This window comes from Taudactylus pleione, unplaced genomic scaffold (assembly GCF_031769625.1).
Source record: "Taudactylus pleione unplaced genomic scaffold, aTauple2 ptg000065l, whole genome shotgun sequence".
Lineage (NCBI taxonomy): Eukaryota > Metazoa > Chordata > Amphibia > Anura > Myobatrachidae > Taudactylus > Taudactylus pleione.
Genome location: NW_028284467.1, coordinates 10,856,134 through 10,880,173, shown reverse-complemented (window position 1 = coordinate 10,880,173; position 24,040 = coordinate 10,856,134). Strand labels below are relative to the sequence as shown.

The 24,040-nt window shown below is 43.1% G+C and overlaps 1 pseudogene; it reads left to right on the top strand.

Moving 5' to 3' along the window:
* LOC148534678 (chymotrypsin-like elastase family member 1) overlaps window positions 1–24,040 on the top strand; it is a 75,004-nt pseudogene that overhangs the window by 20,849 nt on the left and 30,115 nt on the right.

Below are 24,040 nucleotides of genomic sequence, written 5' to 3'. Positions count from 1 at the left end.
ACAAAAGGTAGACAGTGAATATTGGCAGATACGTGGTTTTATGAAGCTTCATTTTCCAGTCATTTACTGCCTTGGATTGTGGTTCTAATGTGAAACTAACCCTAAAAAATTATTAGTTTACTATGTTTCAGAGAAGGGTGAATTTTGCTATGTTTCCTTCAATGTCAGAAACTTAATATTCATTTATTTAGAAAACAACTTGCTGGATACGGCATTTTCATGCTTCTTTATTGCAACAAATTGCCCAATAGCACATCCTCTGTAGCCCTAAAAAAATGCAATGCCTGATAACAATCAGTCATGTCAACATTCCTGGCCATCAACCATCAATGGTTAACATTCATCGATGATTTGCTCCTGATGGTTATGTCATCAATGGCATAGATCCGATGGTTCTACGCCACCACATTTTTTTCCTCCCGCGGCACAGGATGCACTAACGTTAGCCCTTCCCTGATCGGCCACCGGGTCCCTCCTCCCAGTAGCTGAGAGCCATTGACTGCACTGTGTGGGGGTAATTCAGAGGTAGTAGTGGCTGTGACTTTTGTAATAACCGCAACTGCGTGTTTCTGCTAATGCCACAGCTGATGACGTCCTGTTGAGATGCCCACCAACTGCGGCATGTATCCGCCGGTGTACGTACAAAGACGTACTATCGGCGAAGGTGCAGAGTATTTATAAAAATAGGAAAGAGCACTATGTAAATGTGTTAAGCATAATAAACATATAACATAAAACATAACATTGATGTTTATAGTCTTATGTGACTAATTGGGAGGAAGGTCAGAGCCCGCTCCGGATGGTAGTCCGCCTGTGCCCGTACTAACTGTCCCTACCTTACCGCCGATCTTCTTTGGAATTGCCTCCGTCAGGGGTTTCCTTCTGCTTCTTTGGCGGGGACTTGTTGCGGGCAGTCGGCTGTGCTGCGGCGCAGGTTGATGACGTCAGACGCACGGCGCCGGATGTTGTACTTGGGCGCTGTCGGAATTGACTTGGCTGCTTCCTCCTTCCTCCTTGACTTCCATGCGTTTCAGACCATCTAGGTCCTTTCTCAAGAATGGGAGAATCAGCTCCCACAGCTCTTTAAATAGGCAAAACTTTATTGATGATTGATTTAAAAAACCGGATGTTGTTACCGGATGTGCCTCAGGTTTTGGCACCAAGCACATGTTCCTGGGCCGAATAAATAAAAAAAAAAAAAAAAAATTGTTTAAAAAATGTTTAAAACGTTTATTATGCTTAAAAATGTTAAAAATGTAAATATGTGTTTGTATGCCAGACTATTCGGTTCCATAGTATTTAAAAGAAAAATCCATTTTGTTTCTGTTCTCTTCAGGAGATTTACTACATCTTCTCCTCTCCAATGGGGCAGTATCTTCTGTATTCCTAAAAATTTCAACCCCTTATGGTCTCTGTTATGATGGTTAAGAAAATGGGCTGATAAACTGTGAGTGGTGAGGCCCCTTTTTATGTTGTAGATATGTTCTGATATCCTTACTTTAAGTTTACGTTTTGTTTGTCCTACGTACTGAGTCCCACAGGGGCACTAGAGTAAGTAGATGACTCCTTCAACTTCACATGATATCGTTTCTTTTATCTTATACTCTTTTTTGGTTATTGAAGATATAAAATTCTGTGTTGGTTTTGTACTTGAATTTCGGTTCTTACATCCCATGCATTTGGTACAAAAATAGAAACCTTTTTTCCTTGTATTTCCTGTTGTTTCAAATTTCAGAAGGAAACTTTGTGTCAAATGTTGTTTTAAATTCTTTGCTTTTTTGTATATTATTCGTGGTTTCTTTGTTATTATTGTTTTAATGTCATTATCCAGGAACAATATGTTCCAGTGCTTCTGGAGAATGTTTTCTATTGAATTGGGTGATGAAGGAAATTGGTCCGTAGTCTTCTTTGTTCTTCTTTTTGTATGTAATTAGTTCTCTTCTTTCTAATTTAGATATTTTTTCTATTTCCTGTTGAAGAAAACTCTCTTTATATCCTTTTTGTACGAATCTTTCTTTCATCTCTGTAGTCTGATGTTGATAAGAAGAAATCTCGGTACAGTTCCTTTTTATGCGTCGGAACTGTCCTCCTGGAATGTTATGAATCCATTTCCTATGATGGTTACTTTGGATTGGTAGGATGTTATTACCATTAACTTCTTTTATATGATTACTAGTGTGAATTTGTTTATCTGTATCTTTGATGAAAATTTCCAAATCCAAATAAATAACCAAATCTTTGCTTTGTGTAGTGTTAACACCAGATTATATTTATTGTTTCCCATATGTAGAATGAATTGTTGTAATACCTCATTCGAGCCATTCCAGATGAAGAAAAGGTCGTCTATGTACCTACGCCTAAAAGGAATTTAAAGACTCGCATGTCAGAACATATATATAACATTAAAAAAGGTTTGTTAAATCATCCATTATCAGAACATTTTAAATCACATCATAACAGTTCTGAATCTGAGATAAAAAATTACATAGGTATTGAACAGGTGAAGGAGTCCTGTAGGTCTAGGAATTTAGAAACCATACTAGCAAAAAAAGAGATGGAATGGATATATACTGTAGACAGTCTTATTCCTCATGGCCTCAACTCAGATTTCGAGTTAAAATGGTTTCTCTAATAAATTCTATTTTTAAATGTATAATGTGTATTATGCCATATAATTATCACTGTTTTATGTTTTTCTCACCTTATGCCTTTTTCTCATTATATTTTACATGTAATACGAGATCCCTATATTTTACCCATTTCCCTGTGAGGGTTGGACTTTGTGGGAATACAAAGTACCACAATAGTTTATATTGGAAATGGGTCAGGAAGATACAAAACTAAAGATTTTGAAGAAAAAGAGTTAAAAACTATTATTTTAAGAATCCTTGGAAAAGCAAGTCAAAGCTTATTTTATTCACTTCCGGGTCAGGATTAATATGAGGAAATGAATTTTTCCGGCTTTTGAAATGACGGTGACACCCAAATGGCGGATGCGTGTCACTGGCTTCTACTTCTGGTTTCACACGATCGCATTGCGGCATGTGTTTCCGGCGATCGTGACTTCTGGTGGGGCAAGAGAGGCAGACACACATCACTGATACCTACGTTTGGATCCAGAGAAGTGTATTGGAATGCACGTTTCCGTGGTTGAGAACCTGAGGTGACACGCAGGTGGCGGGAATCAATGCAGGAACTCGTGGATAATCACTCCCCCTGTATCTGTATAAATAGTACCATCTGCATTCACAGCGGCATGCACTTGAAAAAGGATCAAAATATCCGAAACGCATTGTGCTTCATGCCTTGCTGTGGTACCTGGACTTTAAAAGGACTCATTGTTTGGCTAAGTTTGATGGTGTTTTGATGAATGGCCTAATTGGATACCTTCAACACCTACTTTCTCACACACCATCATTCCCATATGGTATGTCTTTTTCTTCATCCTGTAATATATGACAATTGGATGATTTCATCATATTTTTCATGACATCATTCCCTCATGATATAATATTAGGAATATTGGATTAATCTCCAACTTTTTACACTTTATATTTATTTACATGAAATGATGCACTGTGACACTTTATTTCATGTTAAATTGTGAATTTAATTAAATAAAATTGTTTACATCTTTCCAGTCATCAGCGCAATTGTATCCATTTTATTTTTATTTTTATGAATGTAGGAGCATTGATGTTCACTCTTGTATGGTTCTAATTGCTGCAGATTACTGGTTTATTGCGCAATTGTTATTACTGTTTATGTTATATGTACCTACGCCAACAAATCAATTTGTCTAAAAAAGGGTTATTTGTCCATATGTTGTTATCTTCCCAGTACGCTACAAACAGGTTAGCGTAACTGGGTGCAAATGAAGTTCCCATAGTGGTCCCGTTGTTTGTAAAAAGAATTCATCATTCTACCAAAAATAATTGTGCGTAAGAATAAAATCGATGTTTTCCATTATAAAATTGATTTATCTGTTCGGGATGCTTGTCTGTGTAGAAAGATAAAATCTTGTTGCTTCACATCCGTCTTGGTGATTAATTACCGTATATAAGGATTTTATGTCGCTTGTGCAAAGAAGGTGAGTGTCTTTCCATTCGATTGTTTCTAATACTTGAAGAATGTTTGTCGTGTCTTTTAAAAAACTCCTTTGTTTTCATACTAGTTCTTGTAAGTAAGAGTCTACATATCTTGACAGGTTTGCCATCAGGGACTCTATACCTGACACGATGGGTCTTCTTGGTGGGCTCTCCAATCTCCTGTGGATTTTAGGTAAGTGGTAGAAGGTTGGGATACGTGGATGTTCTGCGTAAATATATTCGTATTCTTTCTTCGTTAGGATTGCCATTTTCAAGCCTTCCTCAAGTTGATCTTGCAATTGTCTGTTGAATTGTTTAGTGGGATCATTCTTTAATCGACTGTAAGTTTCTGTATCTGAGAGGAGATTGTCCGCTTCTTTTGTATAATCTTCCACATTCATTATTACGATGCCGCCGCATTTATCTGCGGCATTAATTACGATGGTTTTGTCATCTTTTAGTTCTTTCAAGCTTTGTTTTTCTTTCATTGTTAAATTGAATGGGATTTTTGATTTTTCGGGAAGTTTGGATATTTCGTCTTCAATCAGATGCTGAAATGTCGTTATGTGTGGTCCTTTAATGTAGTTGGGATAAAATGTAGATTTAGGTTTGAAGCTCGTGTGTTTGTATTCTTGGTGGGAGGAAACTATTTCATTCATATTTGGATTTTTTTGAAAATATTTTTTAATGCATAGATTATGGATACGTTTTTGAGTGTCGATATATAGATCAAACTTGTTAAGTCTGGATTCAGGAGGGAATTTTAGTCCTTTTCTCAATAAGCCAATTTGATCTATTGTAAGTTCTTTCCGACTTAAATTGTATACTGTTTCTTTTTGCTTGTCATTTTCTATTATTTCTGATTTCTTTTTTCTCTTACCCCCTCTTGTTCCTCTTGTATGGAAATATTGCATCTTTTTGTCTGTGTGTGTTTTCTGTAATCCGGGGTTTTTTCTGAGCTCCAAATTTCATCTAAAAAATCCTCATCTGAGTCGTAAACACTTGCAAAATTTTACTGCATGATTTCTTTTTTGTGGTTTTTTTCTTAATGTGTGGTCTTCTCTATTTTTTTCTTCTATGGTTTGTAGCAATGTTTTGAAACTTGTACGTTCTTCTTTCTTTGCTGTTTCCATTCCTTTCTCATACGATTGTTTGATTAATTTATATGGGTTAGAATGATTGTACGAAAAATTCCTCTGATTATAAGGTTTGTACTTCCTCTGTTCTCCTGTGGTTTTCAGATTTTGTTTGATCAGTGGTTCTTTTTTGTAGGTGTAATCTTGTATCTTTTGATATCTTTTATTCCCTTCCCAATAAGGTCACGTTGCATTAATTTTTTGGTATCTTTTTTCATTTTCTGTTTTCATGAATTTATCTTTTTCTCCTAAATCTCTTAAGTATTTTCTCTTTTTTTGTTGCATTATGTTTTCTTCCAATTGTCCAATTTTTTCGTTTGTCATACTCAGTAAGTTTTGGTAGTCATCCATTCTTTGCAGTGGTTCAAACTTTTTTTCTAGTTGTTCTATTTTCTCATTAATGGTTCTTCATGAGGTTTTTCTGTCTTCAATAATTAAAGTAATTAGGTTTCTGGAACATGTGTCTAAAATAGCATTCCATCTTTTTTGGAAATCAATGGTATTTGGTTCAAAGGTGGGATTTTTGAAAATTCTTAAGCCTTTTGGGATAAGGTCTTGTTCTAAGTACTTAGAGAGCGTGGTCACTTCCCTGGTGCAGAGTATGTCTATTATTATTGTATTTTTACTTTAAGTATATACAATACAGTACTATCTATTTTAGAGAGATCATCATAGAACTCTCTGACTTGAAACCCTGAGATTTAGAAGTGACATTAGTCACTGTATCTACATAAAAGCTCCCCATGAATGAGAATGTCCCTTTGTTTTGGGTTTAGTACCTTACAGCACCTATTAAATCTTTCAAAATGAATTTAGTGCATTACAAACAAAAAAAAAACCTTCCAATGTTTGTAGTGTTTAGTGTCATACTTGTCTACTTTTGAAAAAACACTTGAGGGAGATTGTGAAAACAACACCTAAGAATGCGCTGTAAAGTGGGCGTGTACTACTACATCTGAGAGGCGTGTCATAAAATTGATTTACAAACAAATTTAAACGAGACCCAAAGCAGTTAGTAAGATCTACTTGTTGATGAAAACACACTAATACTTTACAGAAAATGCAAGTAGCCATAGGGATCATTGTGCCTTATAACCAATACTAATTATCACATTTTAATATATATATATCTCTGTTTTTTTTTTTTATATAACAGCTACATAATGGGGGTAAGGTGCAATCAGGGAGATTACTAGACTCAAAAAAGACAGAGATGAGTCCGCACAAGTGAAGAAATCTAGATTGGTAGCTAAACAAGATAGCTAGAAAATAATCAAAATATTAGAAAAAAACAACATGCTAATATATCACTTTAGAGAATCCTGGATAACTTGGAGTTGGTGGTGCACCCATAGACTTTGTGCTGTACACATGCAAAACAAGTGCCTTTGCTCTAGGCAAAAAGAGGGGGAAAGACACATTTTGTCTATACTGGGGCACTATTAAGTGAGGTATAATATAATGTAATCAATGAGATAATAACAGAGTAAAACTTAACTTTTATTTATGAACCTTAAAAGGATGATGTACAACAAATATACATAAAGATCATGCAATCCGGAGGATCATCCAATCCAGATTAATAGGGATTAAATAGGTAAATGACGTACACAAATAACAGCTAAACATACAAATCATCCAATCTGGAGGATCACCCAATTTGGACTAATAAGAATAAAAAGATGATACCTGGCGTAAACAGAGTTACTTAATGAAGATTACTTCTCACAAATTATAGTCATAGGAAAACATCTGTTATGCAGTGCCAGATTAAGGTCCAAATGGGCCTGGAGCTGACATTTATTTAGGGCCTATTGTGTGCTGCTACCGGGGGGGTGACCCGCGCTGTGCAGTGTGACTATTGATGTTGGTGCATAACTAGAGGTGTGGTTTGTGTTTAGGGGCCTATTCATTATCCCTTATAGACCTTTTACACATGTGGAAACGCTAGTTTCTGCATGTTTTCTGTAACAAGCCCATTATTATTAGGACGCCTAGTATTCAGAAAACTTTAGTTTATGTGTGGGAAGCAACAACCTCTTCCGATGGCGTTGGTTCCTGGAGGCCCGATCCTTCCTATGGGAAGGAAGTCCGCCTCTGCACTGTAAGACCTCAGGTCACAGCTGAAGTCAGCTGGGTTGGCAGGGGTAGTGTAAAGGTGGGTACTACACACTAGACCAGAGGTTTCCAAACTTTTTTGAATCATGGCACCCTAGAGTATCAGAAATGTTTTCGTGGCACCCCTAACATTAAGTCTGTTATTCAGAAATTCAGAAAATAATTAAGTAAAGTGAAGTAAATTGTACTTACCTGTCATCCAGGCTCAGTTATGTGGTGGGGGAAAGGTATGCACTTCTGTTTGTCCACATATTTACATTACTTTGACCATAAATAATATGATATGGTGGTGGACCACTAACCTGAGGCACCACTGCAAGCGTCTTGAGGCACCCCAGGGTGCCACGGCGCACAGTTTGGGAACCGCTGCACTAGACGATATGCCTGCCCAATCCCATGGATTGGGCAGACATATTGGGCACATTGTTTAGTATGTACCCACTTTGCGCACTTCCGTTGTCCATGCATGCAGGGACGGTGAAGCGACCCAGCTGCCGATGCCTGCAAGGTCAATGGTGCCGGTGAACGACATACTGTATCAGGTGGTCAGTCACCAGATTATGCAGTGTGTAAAGGCCCACATACACGGCACGATATATGTGCCAATCCGACAGAACGGCACGTTATAGGTGCTATATCGTGCCATGTATGGGCACGATATCGTACCTGATATCATTCTGCGCGCTCCCGTGGGGTCGTACATCGCATCCCCAGGTCTTCCTGCAAAACCATCTGACCTGGGATGCGATGTACGATCCCATTCAAATGGTGGAGGGGGGAGCCGGCATACCGTGCGGTCAGCAGGGACCGCACGATTGCCGGCAGTGACAGCACGACCCGTCTGCTGACAGATCGGCAGTCACACTACACGGTGCATCGCACCGTGTATGGCCAGCATTAGTGTCACTTTATAGAAATGAGTAGCCCCGTACCAGAGTGCCAGTCCATCATAACCTATAACCCTGCGTCCCGTGCCACTTCACCAGGTAACTAGGGTGCTGCTTGGGGTGTCCTAAGGACACTCTGAGCAGCAGTACATATCCCACGGTTCCAATACAGTGGGGGAGACGGGAATACAGAGACGGGCACGGGCTGTGGTGGCAGGTGAGTATGGCTGGTTCTGTCCCCTGGGCACCCCGTCCTATGCAAAGGCACCGACCGCACTGCCCTCCTTATGGCCCTGGAATGGGTGTAGTCCACACACAGTATATACACATATATATAATATACACACACAGTGATATATATATATATATATATATAAAAACACACACAGTATAAATACACACACACACACACACACACACACACACATTGTATATATATATTCATACATACATACATACACATATATATATTTTAATATTCAATAAAATTCTATTATGTATATGATTGATATACATACATATCAATACATATAGTACTACAACAGCAGCAGCAGTTTGGCCAGAAAAATGAAAAGCAGGCAGCTCACCTTTTGGGGGATCACACCCAGTGCTGCTGCTATCACGGAGTCACCAGCCGCCCTAAACGGAGGAGCTGAGAGCATGTGACGGTGGTGGTGCCGGTGGTCAGTGCACTGCCTGGGACGGGCTGCACGAAGACGCGGTGCGGTGGCAGTGGCGGGCAGCAGCTATGTGACGTCACACGCAGTGACGTCACATGACGTGAAGGCTCCGCTGCTGCCATTTACTAGCGCTGGGAGGGCATTAGAAAGCACAGTCCTCCATAGTGCTCCAGTCCATTATGGTTAGCTTCTTCACCGGTGGTCCAGTGTTGCAGCGGTGCTGGAGGAGAGGGGGGGTTGGGTGGTTTGCATTATGCGAGGCCGAAGGGGGGGCGTGGTCGGCCCTCAGGCTGCTGCAGAATGAAAGAGCTGTTATGACATATACAGTCAGGTCCATAAATATTGGGACATTGACAGAATTTTCAGATTTTGGCCTCTATTCACCACCACAATGGTTTTGAAATGAAACAAACAAGATGTGCTTTAACTGCAGACTTTCAGTTTTAATTTGAGGGTAATTACATCCAAATCGGGTGAACGGTGTAGGAATTACAACAGTTTCAATATGTGCCTCCCACTTTTTAAGGGGCCAAAAGTGACGGGACTATCAACTCAAAAGCTATTTCATGGACAGGTGTGGGCTATTCCCTCGTTATTTCATTATCAATTAAGCAGGTAAAAGGTCTGGAGTTGATTCTAGGTATGACATTTGCATTTGGAATCAGTTGTGGTCAACTCTCAATATGAGATCCAAAGAGCTGTCACTATCAGTGAAGCAAGCCATCATTAGGCTGAAAAATCAAAACAAACCCATCAGAGAGATAGCAAAAACATTAGGTGTGGCCAAATCAACTGTTTGGAACATTCTTAAAAAGAAAGAACACACCGGAGAGCTCAGCAACACCAAAAGACTCGGAAGACCATGAAAAACAACTGTGGTGGATGACAAAATAATTATTTCCCTGGTGAAGAAAAACCCCTTCACAACAGTTGGCCAAATCAAGAACACTCTCCAGGAGGTAGGTGTATATGTGTCAAAGTCAACAATCAAGAGAAGACTTCACAAGAGTGAATATAGAGGGTTCACCACAAGATGTAAACCATCGGTGAGCCACAAATACAGGAAGACCAGATTAGAGTTTGCCAAACAACATCTAAAAAACCATTACAGTTCTGGAACAACATCCTATGGACAGATGAGACAAAGATCAACTTGTACCAGAGTGATGAGAAGAGAAGAGTATGCAGAAGGAAAGGAACTGCTCATGATTCAAAACATACCACCTCATCATTGAAGCATGGTGGTGGTAGTGTCATGGCGTGGGCATGTATGGCTGCCAATGGATCTGGGATACAATACAAGGGAACTCTAATGGATCTGGTTCCCTTGTATTTATTGATGATGTGACTGCTGACAAAAGCAGCAGAATGAATTCTGAAATGTTTCGGGCAATATTATATGCTCATATTCAGTCAAATGCTTCAGAAATCATTGGACAGCGCTTCACAGTGCAGATGGATAATGACCCGAAGCATACTGCAAAAGCAACCAAAGAGTTTTTGAAGGCTAAAAAGTGGAATGTTATGCAATGGCCAAGTCAATCCCCTGACCTGAATCCGATTGAGCATGCATTTCACTTGATGAAGACAAAACTGAAGGGAAAATGCCCCAAGAACAAGCAGGAACTGAAGACATTTGCAGTAGAGGCCTGGCAGAGCATCACCAGGGATGAAACCCAGCGTCTGGTGATGTCTATGCGTTCCAGACTTCAGATTGTAATTGCCTGCAAAGGATTTGCAACAAAGTATTGAAAAGTGAAAGTTAGATTTAGGATTGTTTAGTTTGTCCCATTACTTTTGGCCCCTTAAAAAATGGGAGGCACATATAGAAACCGTTGTAATTACTACACCGTTCACCTGATTTGGATGTAATTACCCTCAAATTAAATCTGAAAGTCTGCAGTTAAGTCTTCATTAAGTAACTCTGCTTACGCCAGGTATCATCTATTTATTCTTATTAGTCCGAATTGGATGATCCTCCGGATTGGATGATTTGTATGTTTAGCTGTTATATGTATACGTCATTTACCTATTTAATCCCTATTAATCCGGACTGGATGATCCTCCGGATTGGATGATCTTAATGTACATTTGTTGTACGTCATCCTTTTAAGGTTCATAAATAAAAGTTAAGTTTTATTCTGTTACTATCTCATTGATTACATTTCATTATACCTTACTTGAGAGATTACTAGACTCTTCAGGGAGACAGGGAGATTGCTACCATTACAGGGAGTATCCCTGACAATGAGGGAAAGTTGGCAAGTATGAAGTGTGCTACCCCACCTCTTGCTTTATTTTGTCTATAGAGTATTTTTAGCCAATAAGTAAACCTCTTCGCTGACAGTAACAACCACTGACAGCATGGTTAACAAAATAGAACACTTTTAAACAATATGTTATTTTATACAATATAATATACAATGTATTCAGATTATGCATGTTTCCTTTACCTATTGGAATATTCTCAATATTTGTATTTTTGCAGCTTTGATATTGCTATACTCTGGCTGGCCTCCAGTGCTACCCTGAACACTTCTGTGAAAGTGGCTACACTAACCTCTGATGGCGATATCCTGGCCCACAACTACAACTGCGTTGTTTCAGGCTGGGGAAGACTCACCAGTAAGTTCTCCGTGTACAGCTTTGTCTATAAAATGGGCTAGATTTTATAGTAATATATAATTGGAGAGGCTTAAATGAAAAAGGCATAAGAGCAATAGCACATTTTTAGGAAAGGACATGTCTGTTTTATTTTGTTAAATATATATATATATATATATTCAACATTGTCAGAATCATAAGTACAGTAAAAGATCAAATAAAAATATGAGAATGATGAAAACCTATACTTTATAATTTAATAGAAATGAAATAGAAAATAAACAAAGGGAATAATTCTGCTGCTATTTCAGAGGAATCTGATGAAATGGGATATAGTCAGTATCCCACGATGCCGGCACTAATATTACTGGTGCCGGAATTCCGATGCCTATCACAATCCCAGCGCCTACATCCCGACCTGAAGGTAAGAATCAGGGTGGCGGGGAGGGTTAGGAACTAGGAGGAGGGTTAGGGTTAGGCACTAAGGGGGGAGGGTTTGGTTAAAGGTGCTGCGGGGTGTTAGGTTCAGGCACTAGAGGGGGAGGTTAGGCAAGAAACAGGGAGGGTGGTAGGGAGAGGGTTAGCATACAAAACAAGTGTCGGTATGCTAGCCCTGTCGGGATGCCGGTGTCAGGATTCTGGCAGCTGGGATCCCGACTGACTGCATTCCATACTGATTCCAATTAAATTGACTAACTGCCGTTTGTGTGACCGTAGATCTCTGCCTCTATAGAGCACACAGAAGTAATGTAAAAAAGTAATGCCACTGACTATGTATTATTATTTATTTTTAGAATACTAACTTATCTTTCTCTGCAGCCGGTGGGGCTCTTCCCAGCATCCTCCAGCAGGCCACCCTGCCCGTTGTTGCCCATGCAACCTACTCTACTAGTGCCTGGTGGCGCTCCACTGTCAAGACCTCTATGATCTGTGCTGGTGGTGATGGAATCAAATCTTCCTGCAATGTAAGTTGAAAAAATGCACGATTTCAACAAGACTGAATGTGCGCCGAGTCGAAAATCGTGTGATCGTCTAGAAATCACTTAGGTGTATGGGGGTTTTTAGTCTTCAAGCCCCGTCACAGCGTCTCTGATACTGGAGGTCCCTATCACTTGGTCAGAGTCTGGGGTGCAGAACCCCAGTGCAGCACACCAGTGAGAGACTAAAGTGTTAGTATATGTTAATAAGAATAAAGCAAAAACTATGTGTTAATAGGTGAAAGGTGTAATTAAAATGCTAAGAAAAATAAATAAACATAAATATATATACACACAATAAGAGAAAAAAAATATTTGAAGGTGTTAAAGTGTTAAATAAAGTGTTAAAGTGTGCCACCCCAGAGCAGCCCAGCCACACCAACCCAGGGGGCACCGCACCCCAAACTCATCCCCATAACTGATAACTATATCCAACTTGGGTCATATAATTGGGGATGCAATTGGAAAAGCGACTGTCTTAATCCCGACAGCCGGCTTCCCGATTGCTTTATACCGGCATGGGATAAATGACCGGCGTCTATATCTAGACGCCTGTCATTTACCCGACGCCGGGCGGCGCCAGCGGACAGCCGCGGGGGGAGGGTTAGGTTAGGGCACCCGGGGGGGACTTAGGGTTAGGCACCCCCCCGGGAGGGTTAGGGTTAGGCTAGGGGGAGGGAGGGTTAGGCACCCCCGGGGGGGACTTAGGGTTAGGCACCCACGGGGGGGGGACTTACGGTTAGGGGGACAGTTTGGGGGACTTAGTTAGGGGGACTTAGTTTTAGGCAGCGGGGAAGGGGGGGTTAGGCACTTAGATCGGGGATTAGGGTTAGGCACTTGGGGGGGAGGTTAGGGTTAGGCACCTCTAAGGAGGGTTAGGGGGTTAGGTTAGTAGATACTTGCCTATCCACGATCGGGATTTCCAGCGCTGTCGGGCTTCCGCTGCCGGGAACTCTGCTTTTGTCGGCCAGACTGACGGGATTCGAACTGTCGGCCTCAGGGCCGGCGGTATTTCATACTGATTCTATATAATTGCCCAATATAAGACCACATGATAATGGCACTTACAAATATACCTGAATTGAGAGCCAGCTTACCTTGGAGTCACCCCTATGTCCTCCTAATGGCACTACAAGAACTAGCATGCCCTCCAAACGCTGGTCCCATCTATGCCTATCAGTTATGGGGATGAGTTTGGGGTGCGGTGCCTCCTGGGGTTGGTGTGGTTGGGCTGCTCTGGGGTGGCACACTTTAACACTTTATTTAGCACTTTATTTATTTTCACTTAATGTGTGTATATATATATTTAGATTTATTTTCTTAGCATTTTAATTACACCTTTCACCTAGTAACACATAGTTTTTGCTTTATTCTTATTAACACATACTAACACTTTAGTCTCTCACTGGTGTGCTTCACTGGGGTGGCTGGCTTTCACTTGCTTTTTTGGGGTTCTGCACCCCAGACTCTGACCAAGTGATAGGGACCTGGGGGATTACTTTTTGTTGTTTCAGGTAATAGAAATCCACAATAATATTGTAATAATATGCAAAACATACAATATAATGCGCATTGTGATACCAAGCTTCTTCCAGGAACATTTTCTAATTTTCCCTACCAAAATAACACAAGGGGGTAGTCACGGCTTTCACCGCAAACTACTCCCAAGTGAAATTATACAATTCACTTTACTGCATACTAAAGAGAATAATAAGCGATCTCAGCTCAAAGATAATGACCTCAGAGACCAAGACCAGAAGGTTATGAATATATAAAGCAAAGAATGGGGATAAATAATTTGACATCCTTCTTAAACAGTAGTTTTCAGCAAGTCCGCTTTAGTAACCTCACTTAAGAGCCTCTGGGTAATTTAAACTAGAGATGTGCGCCGACCCTCATGTTTTGGTTTTGATTTTGGATATGGATATCCCCTGGTTTTGGATCTGAATCTGGTTTGGGATTTTTTTTCTTTGGTGTTTTGTTTTTCGGTTTTGGTTTTCGATCTGGATATTTTCTTAAAATATCATAAAAACAGCTAAAATCACATAAAATGGGCCTGTTTTTGTTCCTACAGTATTATTAACCTCAATAACATTTGTTTCCAGTCATTTCCAAACAATTTTGACCACCTCACAATATAATTTTTTTCATCTAGTTAAGGCCAAAAGGTTGCATCCAGCTAGCTGGCTGACTAAACTAAGCGACACAGTGGGTGGCACTAACATGTGGCAGTTCAGCTTCCCATTTCCAACACGGATACAGTGTGTTATACAGTGTGGGGTGGATACACCAATAATGCACTTACTGTGACAGCAGTGTCGGCAGAGCGGGGTTGCTGACAGTGTCCTCAGTACATGGAATGGCAGTGCTGCGGTGCTGGCAGTGTCCTCAGTGCAGGGTACCGGTGGTGTCAGCACAGTGGGGGTACCAGCAGTGTCCTCAGTGCAGGTTTGCTGACTGTGTCGGCAGTGCAGGTGTGTTCTCAATGCAGGGTGCAGGGTGTTGGCAGAGCGGGGGTGCCAGCAGTGTCCTCAGTGCATGTGTGCTGACAGTGTCGGCAGTGCAGGGGTGCTGGTGGTGTCCTCAGTGTGGGAGTGGTGGCAGTGGCGGCAGTGTGGGGGTCGCTGACAGTGTCCTCAGTAAGTGGGGCAGCAGTGCAGGGGTTACCGGCAGTGTCGGCAGCTGTGGTGTCAGCAGTGGGGGATGTCGACAGTGGGGGGTGCCAGAGGTGTCAGGCAGCGGGGGATGGTGGGTGCTATCTTCTTTTGCTTACTGTGTGCATATTAAATTAGCTTAATGCTGATTGGCTGAGAGCTGTGACAGACGGCTGTGATCAGCGTTAAGCCCACTCAATACAAAACCTCACAACCCGATCGCAATGTTTTGCCACGGGTGAGGGAGATCCAAGCTTGGCTCGGATCGCTCCGGATCCCCAAAATCCGTGTGGGTTCGGTTCTCTGAGAACTGAACCCGCTCATCCCTAATTTATACAGCACGTAAAGTGCATAAAAATCGCAATAGGGTACTGTCAGTTACCCAATATAGATCGAAGTAGGGGTTTAAAGAAGGGCAAAATATGACCTGGTACGGGAGAGGGGAGAAGGAGGGGTAGGAGGGGTCACACAGAAGGGAGGTAGGAAAATAGATTGGGGTAAAATGAAAGAGGGTTAGCTAAAAGTTGTTATTAAAAAAAGAGGAAAGCCCAAACAGTGTTAGTACCTGGGGTGGAGAAGCAGCACTGCGTCTAACTCTCTGGGAAGCTCAGCAGCAAAGGAACCACAGGGTCTTGACTCCAAATGACCTTCCTAGATCCCCAGACAGTCCAGAGCCCACAAAGATCAAACAGCCTCACAGTTATACTGGAGAGAGGACAGCTGGCTAGGCAGGGGCAAACACAGGAATTTTAAAGGGGGGTTTCCAAACGGTTGATTTTTTTTTTCTTTTTAACAAGCAAATATATATATGCTGTATATACTGTATCCACAGCAGCACATAATCAGAGATAGTGGCTAACTCAGACTCCAAGAAAGAGGCTTTTACAGTACATAAACAACAAATCAATAATATTCCCCATTAATTCTTTCCTCTGTCACATACAGCAGCAACACACACACCCTGTCACACATGGCAGCAGCACACACCCTGTCACACACAGCAGCAGCACACATACTGTGTCACACACGACAGCAGCACACACCCTGTCACACACGGCAGCAGCACACACACTGTCACACATGGCAGCATCACACACACTATGTCAGACACGGCAGCAGCACACACCCTGTCTTACACAGCAGCACACACACTCCTTCTGATGGTCTCTCTGGGAGGACTGTATGCAGTGCCCAGCAGCTCCAATCGTGGTGGTTAGACTGCGGCTGGTGCAGAGACGGAGACAAGGCTGTCCCCGTCTCTGAAAAAAACAATTAGGTCCTTCAGGGGGTGTTTCTGGGTACTCAGAAACCCCCCTGCGTGCGCTACTGCTAGGGGGGAAGGAAATAACTCCATGCTGAGTATTTCAGGGCTCAGAGAATCATCTTGCACAGCAGTTGTTCAGGCACTGCACAAGCGACAGTGGGAAGCAGGGAGAAGCTCAGGGTCCGGACCAACAGGACATCCAAAACTGCCAGCACGCTCGAGACACCGGCAAGTAAGACTTCACTTCAAGGACACAGGAGCATGTCCAGTATTTGGCAGGCAGCACGATTACAGGGGAGAGCAGAGAATCACATCCTCAACTTCACAGCAGGCAGTCAGGTGAGAAAACCTCCCATGTACCCCCACGCTGGAAGGTAAAACGGAGCCTCCAGGCTGTTGACAGCGCAGGATAGAGCAATCCTTTCCGGGGACCCGGCGATTAGAAGGGAACTTAAGGAGGTGCAGCACAGAAACACTAAATCACAGAAAGCTATCCTCAAGTAAAATGATCTCGGTGAGTAAGCATAGGGCCAGCCACTAACACAGAACAGAGCCTAGTCAGCAGCTAACCGTCTCTACTGTAAGTTTCTTGCCACAATTGAGGAGGTCATACAGGCCATTGAAACACACGGGCGGACTCCGGTGGTAAAAGACTCCCTTAGGGACAATATCAAACCACCACTACCAGGGCAAGGTGATAGGCTGGTTAGTAAAGTGAAAAGTGTCCTAAATACAGTGGATTAAGGTAGATGTCAAGATCCCTTTCTGGGGAGAAAGCTAAAAGGTGGCCATGCTTGATGCCCCGCGCACCGGAAGTTTCTTTATGTTTTTTTTTAATAGACAAAGGGGCATATGTATCAAAGCTTGATGTGAGATAAAATTGTGAAATATATATCACCAACCAATCAGCTCCAAACTATCATTTCTTAAACACAGCCTGCAAAATGTAATTTAGAAGCTGATTGGTTGGTGATATAACGCTCACAATTTTATCTCTCTCCAGGCTTAATTAAATCTTCCTCTAAGGGCCTGATTCCAAGATTTACTCTCACGGATCGCAGTTGCTAAAATATGCTAATGCCTTCCAAAGCATAGCCGAGCATAGGGACGCCCACTGCTGCCTTCTCATATCCATCCGATGACATGCAACAGTGTAAACATCGTTAACATTGATGCACATCTGGCATGTAAGTCAGGTCTGACCAAATCCAAGCACTGCAGCTCTCCTGACACGCAGACAGCTCTCATGCTGTGAAGGAGATCACAATGGCTAATTTATACACGCCCATGAAACAGCGATTAAACGGTCTGACGTGCCTGCGTTTTTCTAACCACCAACCACCCCCCGTTACCATCTCTGACTAGCACTTTGCAAGTGGTTCCTCTGTTTGAGCATATGTGCAATGCATTCATTGTGTATGCACAGTGCGGCTTTCATACATGCACAATGGCTAACAATCGCTCTATTTGCATAAATATTGGCTTTGCAAAAATCTCTGACTTATGGTGGGTACACACTACACGATATGCTCCCTGAGCGATATCGTGTAGTGTCGTCCCCGGCAGGCTGTGCTCAATGTCGTTCATGACATTGGCCCTCATTCAGAGCCGTACGCTCTGAGCAGAGCGCACGCTCTGAATGAGGGCCGGGCTCCATTTTCATGGAGCGTCCTCCTGGACGCTCGTATAGCTGTGGGTCACCACCCACAGGCTATACGAGCGTGCATTGTGATGGTCGCGATGGTCGAGACCATCGCGACCATCGAATTTGCGAGCCGGAGTCTGCGGTTGAGGTTTTCAACCGCAAGCTCCGGAGTGATTTTGGCTCTATCAGAGCCAAAATCACTCCCACTGACATCACTAGTGATGTCAGTGGGCCGGCTTCTGACGGGAGGCGTTCCCTTAGGAACGCCCCCGTCAGGGAGGCACGCCCCCGGCACGCCCACCAAAGGGGGCGTGCTGTCAATCAACATTGACAGCACGCCCCCTTTGATCGGACACAACGAGCGAAGGACTTTCCTTCGCTCGTCGCGTCTGACGCATGCGCACGACGGAGCTCCCTCCGTCGTGCGCATGCTCAGTCCATAACATCGACCCACTTGCGAGCGGACAGCCGCTCGCGAGTGGGTCTGAATCAGGCCCATTGAGCACAGCCGCTGAACGATATCATTAACGATATCGTTCAGCGCCGGGCTCTCTCCCCCATTCCCTGACATGCAGCAACCTGACGAAATTATTTAAGTATCACCTACAGTTACTAAAAGGCAATTGGAGTAGAAGTCGTAAAATTCAACTCCAACCCCTAAGTATCACTTATTTTTAGTAAGCAGATCGCATGTCCCATAATTGTAATGGGAAATGTGATCTGACCAAAGTTACTAAAAATAAAATGTGAAAAAATACCAGAGAAAGCCCTGTGATAATAACGCCATCTGGAGATGGCATTATCCAGGGTCTTCCCCGGCTACCGGACTCCTGCTCCACTCTAACGTGCAGAGCAGAGCCCGGAGCCGGTCCCAGTAATCAGCTGTATGGTCTAAACAGACAACACGCTGATTCACTGTAAAAAAAAGTAAAATAAAAACAAATTTACCTGAGTCCAGGGACCGGAATTTGGGGCTCTGGTGATGTCCACCCTCCGGTCAGCTGGTCTCCCATGCTGCACTGGGGCCCGGTCGTCACCTGACAGGGTCCCAGTGCAGTATGGGATGTCAGCTGACCGGAGCTACAGAGGACATCACCGGAGGCCAGATAACTGCAGGTAAGTGTAATTTAGGGAAGGGGGGTTGCGGGGTGTCTGCGATCACAGGGGGTGGGGCTTAGCGATGGGGGCAGGGCATGGCAACCGGGGGTAGCATCGACGGCCAGTCGGTGCATGCGCGGGGCACTTGTCACGGTATTTTTTACAAAAATACCGTGATAAGGCTCCGGAGGGGATTCGCAGGGACAGAGCTTTAAACAAGCTCTGTCCCTGCAAGGGATTTGTAGTAAATCCCGGTGATATTGGCTATCAGTCGGTAATATCACACTACAATCTGCATTACAAATGCGGATTGTAGTAAATAGAGCCCTAAGAGAGATAAAGTGGAGAAGTTGCAAAGCAATCAATCAGCGTCTATCATTTTAAAGACTGTGCTAGATATATGATGACTAGAGCTCATTGGTTGTTATGGGTTACTTCTCTACTTCTCCTGGCTTTAGTGCCACTAACAAGTACTACATACTGGCTAACTTTTCATTTTTCCTCCCCTGGGAGAAGCCCGGAGAGGAGAAGCAGGTGGATGTAGATGGGAAGGGACTGATGGTTCGCGTAATTAAATCCTGCCCCCTTAAAAAAGGGGGGAAAGGGTAATATATTAACCAACTCCTGGTGCTAGTATAAATGAATGTATAAAATCCCACCCCCTTGTAATTAATTGATGCAAATAGCACATATTTAAATAGGGGGCGGGCCACATGACAATATTTGTAGAATTGCATCATTAAGCCCCGACCCCTACTCGGGGACCCCCGATCTTCTTGAAAATTCCCCCCAATCTGCCCTTCACTAGGAAGTGGGCAGGAATGAGGGAGAAGTGCCTACTCTCCCGGGGGTGCGGGGGGTTACCCGAAATATCGGGAGCCTCCCGCGACTTCCAGGAGAGTAGAGATGTATGAGGTAATAGTATATTTTTGAAAGCAACTGAAATATATAATATATGTCCCTAATGTCAATTAATGCTGACAGTGACAGCGGATCTTACAGGCTTGCACCAATGCACCAGGTCCGGCTGTTCTAGTCTGTGTGACAGTGGGGTCTATTTACTAATTTCAATTATGTTTTAAAGTAACTCCTACAAATTGGGTGCAAAAACATTAGATGTAAATTACAGCAACAAAGCATTTTTTAACTAATTGATAACGCAGGCCTATATATTATTTGTTACAGTATATTACTTGGGTCATTTACGTCTGAATGGTACAATCATCATGTCAGGACATAAAGTAAACAAAATCATTTTATCACTATACATTACCCACACTGCAGTCATAAGCAAATCGTGCCTTTATTTAGACTTTTACCTTTTTATAGCTTATTAAAGCTACTACAATGTAAATGAAGTGATGTCTAAAATTACATATTTGGGGTATTTGTGTCTGCAGTACAAGTGGTCCTGATATTTCTGCTCCTTGTTATCAGAGTCTAATACGTGGGATTGCGCTCTAATAATGTATTTTCTTCTTTTTTCCAGAATGTCTAAATTAGGGGTGAGCGGGTTCGGATTTCTGAAATCCGAACCCCCCCGAGCCCCCCCAATCCGAGGCCGATCCGAGTCAGGCTCGACTTTTCCCGCCTGACTCGGATCTGAAATCGAGGCAAAACGTCATCATCCCGCCTTTCGGGTCTCGCGGGTTTTGGATCCTTTATAAGGTACCCGCGTCGGCGCCATTTTCTCACTCGGCTGTGGACAGTGAAGAGGGAGGGTGGGAGTTAGGGCTGGCTGGGCTGTGTAGTGTAGTGTAGTGTAGTGCAGAGTAGTGTTGTGCTGTGCTGTGCTGTGCTGTGCTGCGCTGTGCTGCTGTTGTCCATAGGGGCTGTCTCCACTACTTCAAAGTCCATAGGGGCTGGCTGTGTTGTGCTGTGCTGCTGTTGTCCATAGGGCTGTGTCCACTACTTCAAAGCCCATAGGGGCTGGCTGGACTGTGTTGTGCAGTCAGGTGCCACTCCAAAGTCCTGTGCAGTGTCCCAGTCCTAAAGGGGTGCTGTAGTGTTGTCCAGGGGGTGCTCTGTCCGTCAGGGGTGCTCCCCCCAAGTGCTAAAAAAATACATATTTTTTCTGTGTTTGTGAATTGTGTGCGCAGTAGCCGCACGTGCATCAACAAAGTAGTGCCAAGCGTGCGCCTGTGTCATAAGTAAAGGGCCAGCTGGCTTGACCGTTAAAGGGTGCTGTAACCCCCAAAGTACACTCCAAACAAAATAAAAAAATATTTTCTGTGTTTGTGAATTGTGTGCGCAGTAGCCGCACGTGCATCAACAAAGTAGTGCCAAGCGTGCCCCTGTGTCATAAGTAAAGGGCCGGCTGGCATGACCGTTAAAGGGTGCTGTAACCCCCAAAGTACACTCCAAACCAAATAACAAAATATTTTCTGTTTGTGAATTGTGTGCGCAGTAGCCGCACGTGCATCAACAAAGTAGTGCCAAGCATGCGCCTGTGTCATAAGTAAAGGGCCGGCTGGCTTGACTGTTAAAGGGTGCTGTAACCCCCAAAGTACACTCCAAACCAAATAACAAAATATTTTCTGTGTTTGTGAATTGTGTGCGCAGTAGCCGCACGTGCATCAACAAAGTAGTGCCAAGCGTGCGCCTGTGTCATAAGTAAAGGGCCAGCTGGCTTGACCGTTAAAGGGTGCTGTAACCCCCAAAGTACACTCCAAACCAAATAAAAAAATATTTTCTGTGTTTGTGAATTGTGTGCGCAGTAGCCGCACGTGCATCAACAAAGTAGTGCCAAGCGTGCGCCTGTGTCATAAGTAAAGGGCCGGCTGGCTTGACCTTTAAAGGGTGCTGTAACCCCCAAAGTACACTCCAAACCAAATAAAAAAATATTGTCTGTGTTTGTGAATTGTGTGCGCAGTAGCCGCACGTGCATCAACAAAGTAGTGCCAAGCGTGCGCCTGTGTCCCATAAATAAAGGGCCGGCTGGATTGACCACTAAAGGGTGCTGTAACCCCCAAAGGGCACTCCAAACAAAATTAAAAAAATGTTTCTGTGTTTGTGAATTGTGTGTACTGTGGCTGCACGTGCATCAACAAAGGAGCAGCGCCAAGCGTGCACCTGTGTCCCATAAGTAATAGGCTGGCTGGCTTGTCCGTTAAAGGGTGCTGTAACCCCCAAAGGGCAATCCAAACAAAATAAAAAAATATATTTTTTTGTGTTTGTGAATTGTGTGCGCAGTAACCGCACGTGCATCAACAAAGTAGTGCCAAGTGTGCGCCTGTGTCCCATAAATAAAGGGCCAGCTGGATTGACAGCTAAAGGGTGCTGTAACCCCGAAAGAGCACTCCAAACAAAATAAAAAATATTTTCTGTGTTTGTGAATTGTACGGGCTGTAGCTGCACGTGCATCAACAAAGGAGCAGCGCCAAGTGTGCGCCTGTGTCCCATAAGTAAAGGGCCGGCTGGCTCATTTCTTAAAGGGTGGTGTAACCCACAAAGTGCACTAGTCTCCAACAAAAATAAAAAATTATTTTCTGTGTTTGTGTGCGCCTTAGCCGCACATATATATCAATATAACATAAATGGAGGACCAAACTTTCTCCGATAAAAATAAAATAGGGAAAGATCAAGAACCACTTCCTCCTAGTGCTGAAGCTGCTGCCACTAGTCATGACATAGACGATAACATGCCATCAACGTCGTCTGCCAAGGCCGGTGCCCAATGTCATAGTAGAGGGCACATACAATCCCAAATGACAAAGTTCAGGAAAATGACCTTGAAAAAAACATCTAAATCATCTGAAGAGAAACGTAAACTTGCCAATATGCCATTTACAACATGGAGTGGCAAGGAATGGCTAAGGTCTTTCCCTATGTTCATGACTAGTGGTTCAGCTTCACATGACGATGGAAGCCCTCCTCCCGCTAAAAAAATCAAACGAGTTAACCTGGCAAAAGCACAGCGAAGAACTGTGCGTTCTAAGAAGATATCACAAATCCCCAAGGAGTGTCCAAGTGTGGTTGCGGTTGCGATTCCTGACCTTCCCAGCACTGGATGGGAAGAGGTGGCTCTTTCCACCATTTGCACGCCCCCTGCAAGTGCTGAAAGGAGCACCCACAGTCCTCTTGCTGATATGCAAATTGAAGATGTCACTGTTGAAGTACAACAGGATGAGGATACTGGTGTAGCTGGCACTGAGGAGGAAGTTGGCGAGGAGGATTCTGATATTGATGTGGTTTGTTTAAATCAGGCTCCGGGGGAGACAGTTGTTGTCCGTGGGATGAAAAAGCCCATCACGGTCATGCCTGGGCAGAAGACCAAACATTCCATCTCTTTGGTCTGGCAATATTTCTATCCAAATCCGGACAACAACTGTCTTGCCATATGTACCATATGTAAAGGTGAAATAAGTAGGGGTAGGGACGTTAACCACCTAGGAACATCCTCCCTTATACGGCACCTGCAGCACGTTCATAAAAAGTTACTGTCAAGTTCAGAAACTTTGGCTCAGACCGTAAGCAGTCCAGGGACACCTAAATCCCTTTTTCCTGTTTTATCCAAGGAATCGGTGGATGAGGAGGATGAGGACGACATCTTGCCTCCGTAGAACTAGTTTGTGCAGGGACACATTAATTGCCAGCTTGTTTTGTGGGGGCCCAAACGAACCAATCATTTCAGCCACAGTCATGAAAGGGAAATTATTTCCAAAAAACGGAAAAAATATGGAAGGGATAAAAATGATTATAAACTTGGTTTGCAACATCATATTACCAGGAAAGAGATTCAATTCCAGGATAAATATGAAAGGAAATCGTTCCCAGAAGAAAAATCACTTAGGGTCTCTGGACCTATATCCAAAACCCCTTATAATGATAGATTGATAAATAAATCAAATATTTACAATTATGGGGATTCTAAACAAGAATGGGATTGG